General features: G+C 43.8%; 1 protein-coding gene across 2 annotated transcripts in view; it reads right to left on the bottom strand.

Annotated features, from left to right (window-relative positions):
* The window catches only part of camkvl (CaM kinase-like vesicle-associated, like), a 33584-nt gene extending 18996 nt beyond the window's left edge, over positions 1-14588 (bottom strand). Inside the window, exon 1 of one of the 2 annotated variants that reach the window (XM_035644770.2) lies at positions 14334-14588. The gene's annotated coding sequence lies outside the window, so the exon portion shown is untranslated. The remainder of the gene's footprint in view (positions 1-14333) is intronic. The other variant, XM_035644771.2, reaches the window with a different exon arrangement.
* Between the last annotated feature and the right edge of the window lie 741 nt (positions 14589-15329).

Here is a 15329-nt window from a genome sequence, read left to right on the forward strand (position 1 = left end):
AGGAATGTTGAAAGCTGATGGCTGCAGTATGTGTGTGTATGTCTGTGTGTGTGTGTGTGTGTGTGTGTGTGTGTGTGTGTCAGAGCTGTACTGTACATGTGTGTTTGTGAATGGGTGGGTCAGTGGAGAGGAACAACATTCTCTGTCAAGTGGTGTCCTCTACAAAAATATGCAGCACAGGTTTGAAGAGTTGCGTGTATGTGTGCGTGTGTGTGTGTGTGTGTGTGTGTGCGCGCATGTATTTCCCTATGAATGTGTGTATGTATGCATGTGTGTGTTTCACACATTCATAGGGAAACACACAATGTATCAATTACTTAAAATGCAACTCCCTTCATGGCCCTGAGCGGATGCTACTTTTACCACCTGGTTTAATATGTCAGTATATGTGTGTGTGTGTGTGTGTGTGTGTGTGTGTGTGTGTGTTTCTTGGTGGGTTTTGGTAGGGCACAGATACATTTATCCACTTTTGGTTGAGAGAGAGATATTCATGTAGCGAGAGCTCTCTCTCTCTCTCTCTCTCTCACACACACACACACACACACCTGTTCACTCTGTCAGACTCATAGAAACCCACTAATGCACCTTCCCAGAATCCACCTTCACACACAAACTCACTTACACACGCACACGCACACGCACACACACACACAAACACAGACACACACACACACACACACACACACACACACACACACACACACACATCTCCCAGCCCCTGCCCTCGTTGTCAGATTTGCCCTCTATTGAGAATAAATTAAACTGTAAAACCTTCCCCAGCATACATATGTGTGTGTGTGAGTGTGTGTGTGTGTGTGTGTGTGTGTGAGAGAGAGAGTGTGTGTGTGTCCATGCTCATGTAAATGCGTGCACATGTAAATCAATTGATCACGACTGCATTAATTCATTCCTTTTGTGACCAATCGTGGCCTTTAGACACCGCGCAGACTGAGTGCCTCTCAGAAAAACCCCAGACTTCAGTTGAGAGGCTCAATCCACACATCCACTCAGTTTTGCGTGTAAACAGACGCACACTTATGCTCGTGTATACAAAGTAAAAGATGGCGAGAGACACTTACGGACACATACACAATCATCACAGTCCCTGACACACTTGTCACACCACCTCTGCCCTCCAGCACTGTTTTTTCCCCCCAGCCGGGATGCTCAGCTAATTGACAGCAGAGAAAACTCCACCATCTCCTGCACTCTGTCTGCGTTACTTCACTTCCTCCTCGCAAACACCTTGTTTTGTCTCACCTTCTTTGATTGACATGTCACACATGGACGTCTTCTGACCGAAACGTATACTGCAGCTCTAAATCAAGGTCCCTGAGTCCTGACAGTGTGCAGTTCTCCTGTATTTGTTATCTATTCCTGTTTGTCCTTCAACACTGTCCGTCTCACTCAGGTTCGCAGAGATTCTTATTGAACGGCGGGAATATAGAGACGTGATGCCTGAACTGCTCTAACGAGTGCAACTCAAGAAAAGCTGAATAAAACAGAACGATGAAACAGACTCCATCCTGATGACTCAGTTCCCTCTGAGGTTTTCCACCACTGGTCCAAAGCATACGCCAGTGTGGATGTGAGCTTAATTCAATTCCACTAACTATTCAATCACAGTAGACGCATATTTTATCATATCGCAACATTTAAACTCTTGAATAAAGCTTTCCTTTTCCATTTGTTTTTCAAAAGACCTGCCTGAATAAATGGTGGAATAAAATAACAGAAAGAATTCTGCATTATGTGTTGTAATTAAATCCTTGAAAACAGTCACAATTTCACCACTGGAAACCCTTATTCAAGAAATGCGAGTCTGAACCCAAGGCTGACTGTTAATTGAATTTTTAAAGATTTTTTTTTTTTCGTATTCTAACCTGAAACAGCCTCAAACACAATTTGAGGCATAATTTGGCTGGTCATTATCAAATCTGTCCCAGAGTTGCCTTTGGATTTCAGGGGTCTAAAGATCAGCACTGCTTTGCTAGGGTTTACATTGTCAATTACATGTCACATCTGCAGAATTATGAACCCTGAAGGCTTCTGCTTTCACACACACACGCATGCACGCACGGCGCGCGCACACACACACACACACACACACACACACACACACACACATGCAAAAGCTTCACAGGGAGAGAGGACACAGCTGAACCATCAAACATATCGAGAGATATTGGTAGTAGAAGAGGCCTGTAGACATTGCTATTGCGCAGATTATGGCCGACAGAATCACAGCAAACGCCACGCTTTTGTTTAATTAGAGGCCTTTTGTGAGATATTTATACAATGCACCTCCCTGTCACAAATTGCACTATTTTTGCACTCACAGAGTGTGCACGTGTTTGAGTGTGTGTGTGTGTGTGTGTGTGTGTGTGTGTGTGTCTGAGATGAGAACAAGTCTGCTCAAGCACAAATCCTAAGATGAAAATTAGGTCATTCAATCTCATGGGAAAGTCAGTGTGGGAGAGACGAGAGGGAAGGTTATAGGATAATGGACAAAAAGATGGAAAAGACAGATGAGAAGAGAGAGGGAAGCAGCAGGAGGGGAGATGAGTGTGATGAAGGAATGTTTTTTATACCGTCATCCTCAGACAACATCAGACAAACCCTTTGTCCAATTTGGGCAATGTCGGCAACTTACACAAATGATCACACACACACACACACACACACACACACACACACACACACACACACACAGACACACACGCACACACATAAAGGTCCGAGAATTGCTATTTGTGTCCACTTGGCTGCTCCCTATCAATGAGTCCAATTTTCCAAACCCTTCATCCAGAGAGCCATGGCCAAATGTCATCTGTCTTAGAAAGTAAAGCAAGTCAGGTGACAAGTGTAAGTTTAACATCAATCTGAGGCACAGAGGCACAAGATGACAAAAATCATATTACAAAGACAATGTGCTGAGGATATATTAGAACCCTACTCTGGTTCCGAATCCACTACCAACATGATGTTGACTTTCATTTTGACACCGAGAGTGTAGACAAAACAATGTAAGTTAAAATGACTTTAAGTTTGAAGTAACCACTAAAAACCTCAGATGCAAACACTGCCACGAGAATTGGTGATATATGGTCGGCATTCTTGTGGGACTTCATTTCAAATGTCTCCATCTGTATTGTGTCGTCCAGATATCCAAAGTCTGACTTGAAATGAGATGAAGACGATGAAAAGATTGTCCAGTCATTGTAGTCGCAGCGACACCTGTTTTCTGGGAGAGATGCCTCGGAATGATTCAATGAATTAAGGCCTCTAGAGTTTTGTGGAGTGATTGTGTTCTGAAAAACACACACAGGCAGTAAACAAGTGTTGACTAACAATGATGGTGTAATGAAAAATTGAATTTTTTGAGACGTAACACACACACACTATTAAAACTCTTGGGCCTGAATCAAGGGGGGGGGGGGGGGGGGGGGGCACCCAAACACAAACACTAAGGCTATTTAATAGACTTGTCCTGCGTACCTCATAAATAATTCATGGAGGAATAACATTCATATGTAATCTTCAATGATTCACTGACAGATTAAAAAATATAAATGGACCAATATAAAGTTAGAACGTTTGTGATTGTTTATATACTTTAGTGGGCCCCTGTTTTAGTGGCGATCTGGGCATCCATTCTTTTACAAAAGCTATTCAGTCGTGCACAATAACTGCCGGGGGACCTTTGAGACATGGGACATAACCTTTTTAAGACCTATATATTGTAAATGCATTCCAACAAAAATCATAAAGAGGGGCATGTACTGTAAGAAATAGTAACTGTTCTGTTGTGTTTGAAACGAAAAAAAAGAGGAAGGAGCAAAGAGGTTTGGTTAAGGGTGAGTGCGAGTGAGAAGGAGCACTACAGATGAGTGTGCACTGGTGCCAGACAAAGAGGAACCTTCAGAGGAGGAAATGAGATTGAGATGAAGATGACAAGGAAAGGGTAGAATGAAAGATGGAGACAAAGCATGGAAGATGACAGATGTGAAGAGTGCAAGGGAAGGAAAGTGAGAACACTTCCGTGAGAAAGTCGGCAGTGTGTGTGTGTGAGTGTGTGTGTGTGTGTGTGTGTGTGTGTGTGTGTGTGTGTGTCTGTGTGTGTGTGTGTGTGTGTGTGTGAGTGTGCTTGGGAGAGAGGGGAAAAAAAGTGCTTTTTGAAATATTCAGTGTGATAGAAGACTAACAGCAGCAAAATCCACTCCCTGGGGAGAGAGAGAGAGACAAGAGCCAAAGAGAAGGGAGGAAGAGCAGAGAGGAGGAGGAGGAGGAGGAGAAAGGAGCAGTGATTGAAGTTTTGGATAAGAGTCATAAGGCTTGAGACCATTTCAACAGAGAGGTCTCTGCTGTGATGCTTCGTGTAGGACTGTCAGGGCCCTCTCTATTTTTGAACAGTGTGTGGGTACAGTATACTGCTCACACCTTATAGCATCTAGTATACCTGCGGTGCTCACTGGAGGTGATCTTATGTAGACTTTTCATCTGGGTTGTAAAAAAAAGTCTCTCGATCAAATAAATATCGACAGCGATTTCTTTTTTAGTCTTTACTGTCTCAAAGCCTCAATTTGGTTTTACTGCTTGCAGGTCCTCAAGCAACACAATGCAAACGTGCAAACTGGGCAACCAGATTGCCAACATTACATTTATTGGCAATGTTGTAATGATATTTTGGTTTTATTCAATAACTGTGACATCCCTGTACTGCACATAAGTCAATAGAGTGTGGAACTCTAAATATCAGAGACCTGTTAGACTTAATGCTACTCAAACACTTAGGTAAGGTGATGTTACAAATGAGCTTTGAGAAAAAATACATCTTGTGATGTCATTTAGGTTAAGATCTCATTTTTAACAACGACAGCGGCAGCATCCCTGGCAGCTCTTGGTAAGGCAATGGACAACATGCACCCGGCTTCGTGACGTACTTCCGTACGCTGCTTGTCTTTTTCCGATCCGTTTACCGTTACTGTGTTTACTTCATTCAGAGTTTTGTCACGAGTGTGCGCAGGAAAATGTGGAAATTTTCAAAACAGATGAAGGACTACTCAGAGCGCTGCTGCGTCCCACTCTTTTCGGCATCATCGGAATTTAATGGCGTCGTTTTCATGGCTTTCCGATCCATCCCGACCTGAGAAGACGACGGCTGGTAAACATACGCCGGGATCATTTCTCTGTCACCTCTCACATGAAGGTCTGCAGCAGACACTTCGTAACTGATCAGCGAACGAAACAGCGCCATCGTTGAACCGGACCAGAAAGTAAAACCCGGAAATGGTTGTGCGAGTAGCCCAGTTGGTCAGGCACTTTGTTTTTGGATTTAAATAGCTCACCAGCTTTTGGATGGATTGGTAAAAATATGTTGTACACATATTCAAATGTCCCCCTACTGTCGCGCTGACTATGAATACATCTTTGAAGAGACATGATTGAACAGTGTGGAGCCTGTGCAGACTACAAGAGTCTAGACGAATAAAGTGCTGCGGGTGGTATAGTCTCAGAGGGCATTCCTGTTGCCGCTGGTGGAGGCATGTGGCTTAGTGTGCAGATAAAAGACTAGAGAGACTCTGGAAGAACAGATAATTGCAGTTAAATGTTTGACACCAAAACGCTTATAATCAGAGACCGAATCATAGCTTTGACTTTCGTCGGGACAATCAAAAGCGGTAGAAAGTAGTTAGTTAACTAAATCGGCGGGAACGTGTGTCTTCATGTATGGGGTTGCTGCCGGGAGCAAATACTGATATTGTACAGTATTTCAAGAGAGACGTTGGAAATTTTCTGAATTATTACAACTTCCAGCTTTGTCAGAACAAACATCCGGCGGCTGTTACAGGAGCTGATTCATATGATGCCTCCACACTGACTCTATAGCTGTAAGGACCGCAGCTTGTTGCAGAAATGGGTTTGAACATTGGTTCCCTTTTCTTTTTTTTTACTCACAGTGATTTCAGACCCCCTCATGTCCCCACATGACATGGACTAAACTGCACTGACTCCACAATCATGGCCACATATATGAAAAAATGCATTCATATACACAGCGGCTTACACAGAGTAACACACACTAAAAGGCTCTATAAATACAGTGTGGAGGTAATGTTCATCGTGTAAAGTAGGCGGATTATCTGGAACCAGGTCAGAGCAAAGGCAGTGCACGCTCTGGGTTTTCTTCTATTCTGCTGCTTCTCTCGTCATTTTTTTTCCCTCTTGCTCTTGCTTTTCTAACTCCTTTTTTTGATGGGGTTGACTGGAGTGGTTATCTCCACCAACCGCACACAATCCTGCTCCCCAACCCAAATTTTGTCATCCGATCATCCGATCATCCATCAAGCATAATGATATATTCAATTACGCAGCTACTTGTGCATACTAGTGTAGACATTTTACTGTAGTAACAGCACAAACCAAGTTCCATTGTCTATTGGAAAGATGTGGAGGAGAGGGGGAAAAATATTGGTCATCAATGTGATGGTAAACTCTGGAGTCTGTGCTCCATGAATGAGTGCGACGGACAAATCGAACCAGAGCGGCACCGCATTTCATGTGTTTTGTGAGTGAATAAGTGAAGGAATGAGTGGAAGGCTGAGCACATCTATTAGCATCAGTACTGTTCACTTCATCTGCTTGTCGCTTATAGAAGGCTAGACGCATCAAAGCAATAAACGGCGAGGCTCTGCGATGAAGCAAAAGAGAGCAAGCGGAAGAAAGAAGGAGCATATTGAAAAGGCAAACACCAAAGTAAAGGAAGGGAGGTGACATGGAAAGATCAGAGGAGGAGGACGAGGAGGAGAGGGTCCATTTTTTATTCCAGGAGTCAGACAGAGTGGAGGACGCACTTCACTGAGGAAATCGGCCCCTGTTTGTTTTCGAACCACCTCAGTATTAAAGTCATCCATCCTGGGGAGACAGAGAGACCGAGAGAATGTGCATCTGCTGAGCAGTCATCGTTCACCTGTAGCTCGCAGAGATCTTGGCTTGCATAATGCAATGAGAGGATAAAGCCTCCTTTATGACCAGCTGAGCCAATAAATCCAGATCAGTTCTGACCTCTTTTCTCCCCCCCCCCCCACCCCATATCTCCTCCTCTCTGTGGTCGTCTTTGCTCTACAGCGGGCAGCGAGTTACAGCTGCTGAACTCTATTCAGGCAGCATCGGCAAAGTAAAGACTGTATAGTCGACTCGTGAATTAATCCCTGCATCCGACCAAAGTGGAGACACTTAGTGACACTCAGTGACACTTGGCGCTACTCCCGCAAGAACACTGACAGCTTTTCTCATGTATCTTACTTTCCCAGTGTGCATAATCATTGTTCAAAACAGTCCATCCTCTCTGCCTCTACATTAAACTGGTGTAATGTCCCTATCATAATTGTTTTCAATTAAAAACGGTTGTGCTGCAGCAGTCGTACTTAGCTTGCCTTAGCTATATCACTATTCAGGGGAATGTCTGACAGCAGATGAGGGGTGGTAGTTTTGGCAGCCGTCATTATGATCGGATGGGGAGCCACAGTTGAAGGACTGATAAAGCAATGGCTTGTTGGATCCATCTTTACAACAGCTTGGGGTGTTATGTAAGGGGTGATGTAGCCGGGGCTGGTGGAGGAAGAACAAATGATGAATCCCAATGACAAATATAATGAGCAAGTGATACGTGACTGCCCCTTTAATGCCACCATACAGTACTTAAGTTAAAATTTTCTTTGAGCTTCAATTTTTTCCCCACTTTATCTTCACACCATCATCATTTCTAGTCTGTGTCCTAGCTTCGCCTGGCCCAGATTCTACCCCAGTTTCAACACGTTTTTTTTCTCTCTCTCTCTCTCTCTCTCTCTCTCTCTCCTTTTTGCTGAACTCAAAGAAGATCTGATCCTGGACAGCCAAGCGCTTCGAGTTGAACGCTGCTCAGTATGGACCAGCAAGAGGAGAAATCATCACGAGTATTTGAGCGTGTGCTGCTTGGCCTCCAGCGGGCATTCGGAGGAAGAGAAACTACACCAGTCTGGTGTCACTGTCTTCTCTATTCTGTTCCTAAATCCTCTCTAAGCCACTGGCTGCAGCCATATGATGACAGGGATGGATCAGGAGAAGTGGAGAAAAAAATGACAGATGCACAGGAATGGAAGAGATGGAAAAAGAGGCAAAGAGACAAAGAATAGAAAGGACATCATATACAGGCTCTGGCAATGAACGCCACTTTAATGGAGGACTCTTTCTGTCTCTCTATCACCATTGCTCTTTTTCCCTCCAATCTATCTTTTATTTCTGTTTCTCTGTCGCTTCCAATCTCACTTGCCTTTCTTTCCTCTAACACTTGACAGCCATGGGGATAGGGTAGCTCATTATTAATTCATTGTTTCTCGGCACATATGTATTTACAAGGCCTTGAATACTCGTTAATTCGACATCTTTCATCTGTACGATTAAGTTGCTTCCAAACTCCCGGCTATGGAAGAGTCTCTCACCTGTCCTCTTTTCTACTCTTCCACTTGGAAGGTTTTAGAGCGGAGGTCCGGCATCGCTGAGTAAAAGGTCAGCAATCAATAGCTATGTTTTTCTTATCCAGCTGTCAGGGTAATTCTGAGTGAATGTTTGAAATGCTGAAAAGAAACTCAACATAAACTAGATGTGTGTGCTATCACCTGAGGTCAAATGAGCAGACTGCATTTGAAATGAAGCACATACATCTGAACCCGCAACCGTGAGCGGAAATGAAAGAAGTCTTTACACTGTGCTGTTTATTTCATGTGCCACAGATCTTTTACGTAAGTGGGAAGAAAGAAGCATTGGTGGGGAATTTCACCGACATTTCCTTTCTCCGCCTCTCCTTCTCCAAAGCAAAACGTTCACTTGCAGAGTTAAAAGAAAATTATTGTGTAATGGTTAATCAATGAAAACGAATTTTAACCACCAGAGGTTACATGGAGTAACCGACACACAGAGATAAAATGTTGTTCAATGACTGAAATTGCATTTATTATATTACATACCCCGCTTGACTTCTCAAGTGAGTAATATCGAACAAGGGATCCTGAGATGATTGCAGCTCGTGTGCGCTGTCGGCAAACTGTTGCTCTGCGTGATCCGACGTGACAGCCAACAAATCAATGACCTACTTATGGACTGCCAGAGCAGGAGGAACCCAGCGGGATCACGTCACACAGTCCACAACCACACAGGTGAGTATCAGGTAATCACCCATCAGCCATATTCTTCTTAAGGCTCTTTAAGGCCCGTTTTCTTCAATTGGTGTTAATATTTCATAATCAAACAAACAAACCTAATTCAAAAATGAACCTAAAATACTGCATCCTTGAGATGGCAGGTGCCTGATCTTAATCAGAGCAACACATGGTCTCAGTTCTTTCATTACCTCCGCCAGTGAGATTCGCTTTGGCGCATGTGCTCCCCTCTCTTTGCCTCTGTCTGCAAAACATCTCAGAAAGTTACAAATCCATTTGGCTGAAATCTGATGAACAGATCTCTGGCTGTAGGATCAGTTCGTTCCATTTTGGCAGTGACCTGAATCTGGGATTTCTGCCATTGTTAATGTTTTTGTAGGTTTTGTAGCTTTGACCGTAGGCTAATGCTTTTATGTAATACAGGGGGGAAAAAATCAACAACGGGAAAGACTTGCAAATGTACAACACAACGGTGTTGTGTGGAACAATACAATGGCTACTCTTTTGTGCAGTAGTAAGCTTTACTGTATTAATTCTGCTAAATACTTGCAGCTTGGCACACATGAACACATTTAAAAACTGTTTTATTAAAAATGTCTTTTCTGTAATTAACTGCCTATTGTTGATTAATTTATTGTATAGTTGATTGTTTCTTTCACTTAACAATCCGTGAAACTCACTCCCACCAGTGAGTGGCAATTAGTGAGACAAACAGCTAGTTGCTCTGTTGGTTGCAAATGTTATCTTTCATTGGCTGAATTGTGAGGATTTCGCAAGCACTTACATCTCATTGCTAATGGCGTAGCTGAATGCAAGGTACGGATGGGGATGCTGCTGCCTCGAAGATTATATAAGTGAATAAGTCTTCATTACTACTGTGGCTGAGTATTTACTGCCCATAAATGTCCCCATGTGCTGACTGTACCTATAGTCCATCTGTTAGGTCATGACACCTGTCTTCAAGATGGCAGATGGTAAAAAATATCTTTAGGTTACGTCATAGTCTCAGATATCATCTTTATAGGCCTACACTACACTCCCAGGCAATTTTAGTGGGGTTCTGATCCTGTAGCCTTTATGCATGCTCATATCTGAAGCGCGATTAATCATGCTCATGTAAATTACTTGCTGGATCTTATCTATAATACTCATAAGGTAAACAATGTTTTTGCAAATATCAAAGTATGAGCAAGCAATTGTTTTTGAACTTTGAAAAATAATGTACAACAATAACATATCATAGGGGAAATGAATTACAAAAATTTGAATGTCAGATAGTACATTTTATGCCCGCTTCTCTTGAGTCATACTTGGGGATGTGAACGTGGCACCGTGTGCCATTTGAATAATTTATTTTTGCCTTTGGCTACAGCTAGATGTTACAAAAGAGTGATCTTTTCCTGAAAGTACCAACAATGATAGATGGATGGATGGATAGATGGATAGATAGATAGATAGATAGATAGATAGATAGATAGATAGATAGATAGATAGATAGGTAGATAGATAGATAGATAGATAGATAGATAGATAGATAGATAGACAGATAGATAGATAGATAGATAGAGAGCATGTTGGGGGTTCAGTAGGGGGCAGTGGCCTCAGCTGGAGGAGAGAGAGCAGATGAGAGCTGATGGGAGTGTGTGAGAGCAGTAAGGCAGATGATGAGCAGGGACGGCAGGACATGAGAAACCTCTGGCACCAAACTCAGTTAAGGGGAAAAAAAAAAAAAAAAACATATGCTGTGTGTGCAGTTTATCCTGAAGCTCATCATTATGTAACATAGGTGGCATGTGTGCTGAAATAAACAAGGGGCATTTTTTTTATTTTCCATTTTTTAAGTGTAGTGTATTTCACCACTGCGTCCGTGTTCTTGTTCGTCCCCCTCCACCTTAATTTTCTTTCAGGCCACGCAGGGCAGTGTTTTGCGAAGCACTTTGCCAAATCCTCGACAACAACAGCGTCATCTCCAAGCCCCCCACGGGGCACACAGGGATCATTCCTGGCCACCAAATAGGTGGCACTGAGCGAACACTGCGCCACGCTACACACGGGGTTCGAAAAGTCGCATCGATGGATCAACGCACTTCTTAATCCCCTACCGCCACCATCTGTAACCCGTCCTAGCTGCTGTGCTGGAGAATCTCTGCGGTTGAGCACATGGTGGCTGCAAATTGCAGCAATTCCTGGGAATCTGTTCTCTGAGCCTCAGCAGAAAGATTCAACCGCACAGGAATCCGCGGGTATTTACAACATCCGCGCTTAACATCCGCACCATTACGTTATAATTAGATATTGATACCAGCATCACCAGCATCTAGAACCTGATATTAGGTTCCCTATTGATGAAATCATAAATCTGTGAAAATGGCTTTTTATCTGCTGGGTCAGGACCGGATGTGCTGTGCTCTAACTCTCTCCTTCAACCTCTCAGTTCAGACTGCAGTGAGTCAACTCAGAGAAACATGTGGGCAGATAGATACCACCGATGTTCGTCCTTTTCTTCATGTTTTCCGTCATGAAGGCGTCATTCCAAACACATTGGTTTGGGACCCAGTGCTGCGGTAACACTTATCGCCCTTGGTGAACAGTCGGCTAATCAATAGAGTTTATGTTGAGGGGCTGGTATAAGCAATCAAAGCTCACACCATCTCATTGCGTTCAAAACGGGGAAGACGTGGACGTGAACCAAACACGTATAGATCTTTTATAATGTGAACACAGAACTGTGTCAGCATTTTTCCTCTTTACCGAACAGAGTCGCCCTGCTAATAAAATTAGAACTACATGAAACCGAGAGGCAAAAAAGCTATTATTGATGGTCAACTTGTCAAACAACAAAACTAATCAGAAGACTCTCAGAGTGAATACCTCCGCCAAAACCTAATTCCCTCTAAATTTGTAATTCTAATAGTATAGAAAATATTGAATCGCACCAAATAAATTATTCTTAACACATGACTGCCCTTTCACAAAATTTTAATTTTAAACTCTTGTTCTTGTTCTTCTCTTCTTCGTCTTGGTGGAGGTAAAAGTATGTCTCAAATATCCACTCAATCAAACACATCTTATACAATTGTTGAGTAATATGTTACTGTAAGAAGATTTACAAATGTCCATTATTATCTCATTGATATACGTCATCCTCTAAATGTTTCTGACTGGCGAGTGCCCATCATAGGTCAGTCCGCTTAAAAATCTCCTAAAATGAAAACTCAGGCTTTAAAAAGGCAGCAGGCTTAAGTGTAGATGCAGATTATAACTTGGGCTGCATCTTACATTCTCAATAAAAATAGCCAAAACGAACAAACAAAAGAAATAAATAGAGTCAGTGACGACAAAACATGAAGCCCATCTGAACACACAGACAGCTTGTATATCACTGAAACCACCTTTGTTTGATTAAGCGCCTGTTGTGTGGGCTCGTCGGTTATCTGGCTTGTCCAGTGAAAAAATCCAAGGATGGCAGACTTATTTCAGTTTTTTGCCACGAACCAAACAGTGTACACAACAAAGAGGCAGACGAACGATTTGAAAGCCCTTTGTCCTGTAGGCTGCAGCCTTTCCACAAACTCTAAATGAGGTCTCGAGGGAGTTCGAACATAAAACACTGCAACGTACACGTCGGCTTATAGGACGGCAGCTAGGAAGAAGGAGGTGAAATAGATAGATAGATAGATAGATAGATAGACTAACATGATATGTATTTGCAACGTTTTCACTTTTTTTTGTCTCCTCTGCTCCCCTTGTGTCATCCCCAGCCTTCTTTTCCTTTGCCAACCGGTTGACTTTCTTAGTTCAGCAACCTCGTTTAGTCTCTCTCAGGGGTGCGGTAGTAGACAACACTGTATATATGCAGTGATGCTCTCTCCTCTCTCCTCTCTCCTCTGCCCTCCTCCTTTATGAAACTGCACAGGCTCACACAAGGCAAGTTAACGGGGCCATTAGGCGGTGGACTGACCAAAATGAAATATGGTATACTCTCCGTTGTGGCTTCAATAAGCACATAATCGATGTTGATGTGTGTACAGCTATAAAAACCGAACCAGTTGCAGTGTACATGTGGTGCTACCTCTCCACTGTTCTACCACTACAAGCTATTCTAACATCTGAGCGTACTGCAGCCGGCCACGAACATCTGTGCAGCCCCAACATTTGACCTTATTGTCTGAAATGTTCATTTATTACCCAGTAGCTTCAACACAGAGCGAAAGTCAATATGCTGACCTAGTATACTGGGTAAGTAAAGCGGTTGGCGCTTCAGGGTTTGATGCATTATTAACTATAGTAAACGAGAGGAGAAGCTGAAGCTGGATGCAGCTTCACAGAATCAGACAGTGATGGGAGAAGGCGCTGCGAGGAGGAAAACATGTGAAAACGCCTTGTTTGTGCTCATGTGTTCTGCTGCACAGTATATAGCAGCTGCAGCCAATCTCTGGGGGAAACTTCTCAAAAGGTGCCAAATGACTTCGCACAGGTGAACCCAGTGTGTTTCTACTCTCTTCGACGAGGAGCCTCGCACGCGCAAACGTGAGGTTTCAAATATCCTGAAAGTAAAGATAAACCCTGCCACTTCAGAATGAGCGACTATGACCAGCACACTGTCGTTTTCTTTCATGTATGCAGGGGAAGCCTCGACGATATAAAAAAAAAAAAAAAAACATTGGGGGAAACTACAGTTTAGGCTACAGTGTGGTCAAAACACCAACGCTCGCCAAGTTCGTTACAGTTGCTCCATTGATCCACTTTTCACTATGTAGCCCGCATAGGCGCCAGGACGCATCGATTTGGCAACACACACAAAATCAACACGTCCGCTGTTACGTGTAAGTGACTGTAACTTTGTTTTTTGGCACGACGAGCAGCCGGATACTTTTCGTGCACATTCTGTGGCAGCCGGAGATTTTCAGTGCAGCTGCTTTTACGCACGGCGGCCGCACAGCGCGCACCACCACCACCACCATCAGCATCAGCATCAGCACCACCAGCATCAGCAGTAGCAGCAGCACACAGCAGCCACAGCGGCATGAGAACGTCTCTGTTGTCTGTAAGTCGACTGCTCACTACCGCCGACAGTAGCCTCAGTGTGGCATTTAAAGCGAAACACCAAGACCAGTTCAGTTCGGAGTGCCTTACCTTGACTTGTCGCGGCTCTGGAGAAGTGTGGGTGCGTGTGTTCTGCAGCCCCCCACTATCCAAAATGGAAACTCTGGTCCGACTTGGTACCTAGGAGTCGAGTTGGGGATAAAAAAGAAAAAAAAATAATGGTAATAACCTATTTTGCTGACGTACAAGAGAGCGTCAGAGAGGTGAAGTAACCGCAGCCTGCGCTCTGGCACGACTGTCTGTTCTTCGGTGAGAATTAGTTTGCTTGTTTCTGACTGCCGCCCTCCCTCCCACTCACTCACTCACTCACTCACTGTCTCCCACCCATGAGAAATAAATAATCTTTCATCTTTCATCTTTCATCTCTCTCTCTCTCTCTCTCTCTCTCTCTCTCTCTCTCTGTGTGTCTGTGTGTGTGTGTGTGTGTGTGTTCCCCCTCTCTGTGCCTAGCAGGTGGGCATCTTTGAATAATGTGAGATCATTATTAAAGGCTGCTGGAGGCCCCCAAATTGTCTGTCTCCAAACCCTGCACGTTTTATTTCATTTTTTTGGGGGGGGGGGGGTTGAACACGACTAACTGTGTGTCTGTGTGTCTGAGTTGCTCCGGCTGTCCGGTCGGTGTGTGCAGACGAGCCGGATTGGGAGTGGTCGGGATTAAACCGTGGGATTATACCTCAACGTTCATCATTTCATGTCACACACTGGAAGCCGCACACTGGTGGTCAGCGATTATGTGAGTGACAGGACGAAGAGAGACGAGGAGAGAACACGAGAAATGAGAAATGTAAGAGAGTGAACCTTTTCACCTCTTTGACTGATCCACGTGAATGTAATACTTCCTGCCAAGTCTCGGGAGGGCGCAGGAAGGGTCAGCACAGTGAAATGTGTCCTTGGTGAATGTGTGTGGTTGTGGATTCATGCAGCTCCTTGTGTGTGTACTACATAGGCTACACGGCCAAGTCGGTGTGTGTGTGCCTGCACACTGACAGATGGCTACTGTAATGACGCAGGAACTAACTACTGGGT

The sequence above is a fragment of the Scophthalmus maximus genome, chromosome 3, assembly GCF_022379125.1.
Source record: "Scophthalmus maximus strain ysfricsl-2021 chromosome 3, ASM2237912v1, whole genome shotgun sequence".
Classification (NCBI taxonomy): Eukaryota; Metazoa; Chordata; class Actinopteri; order Pleuronectiformes; family Scophthalmidae; genus Scophthalmus; species Scophthalmus maximus.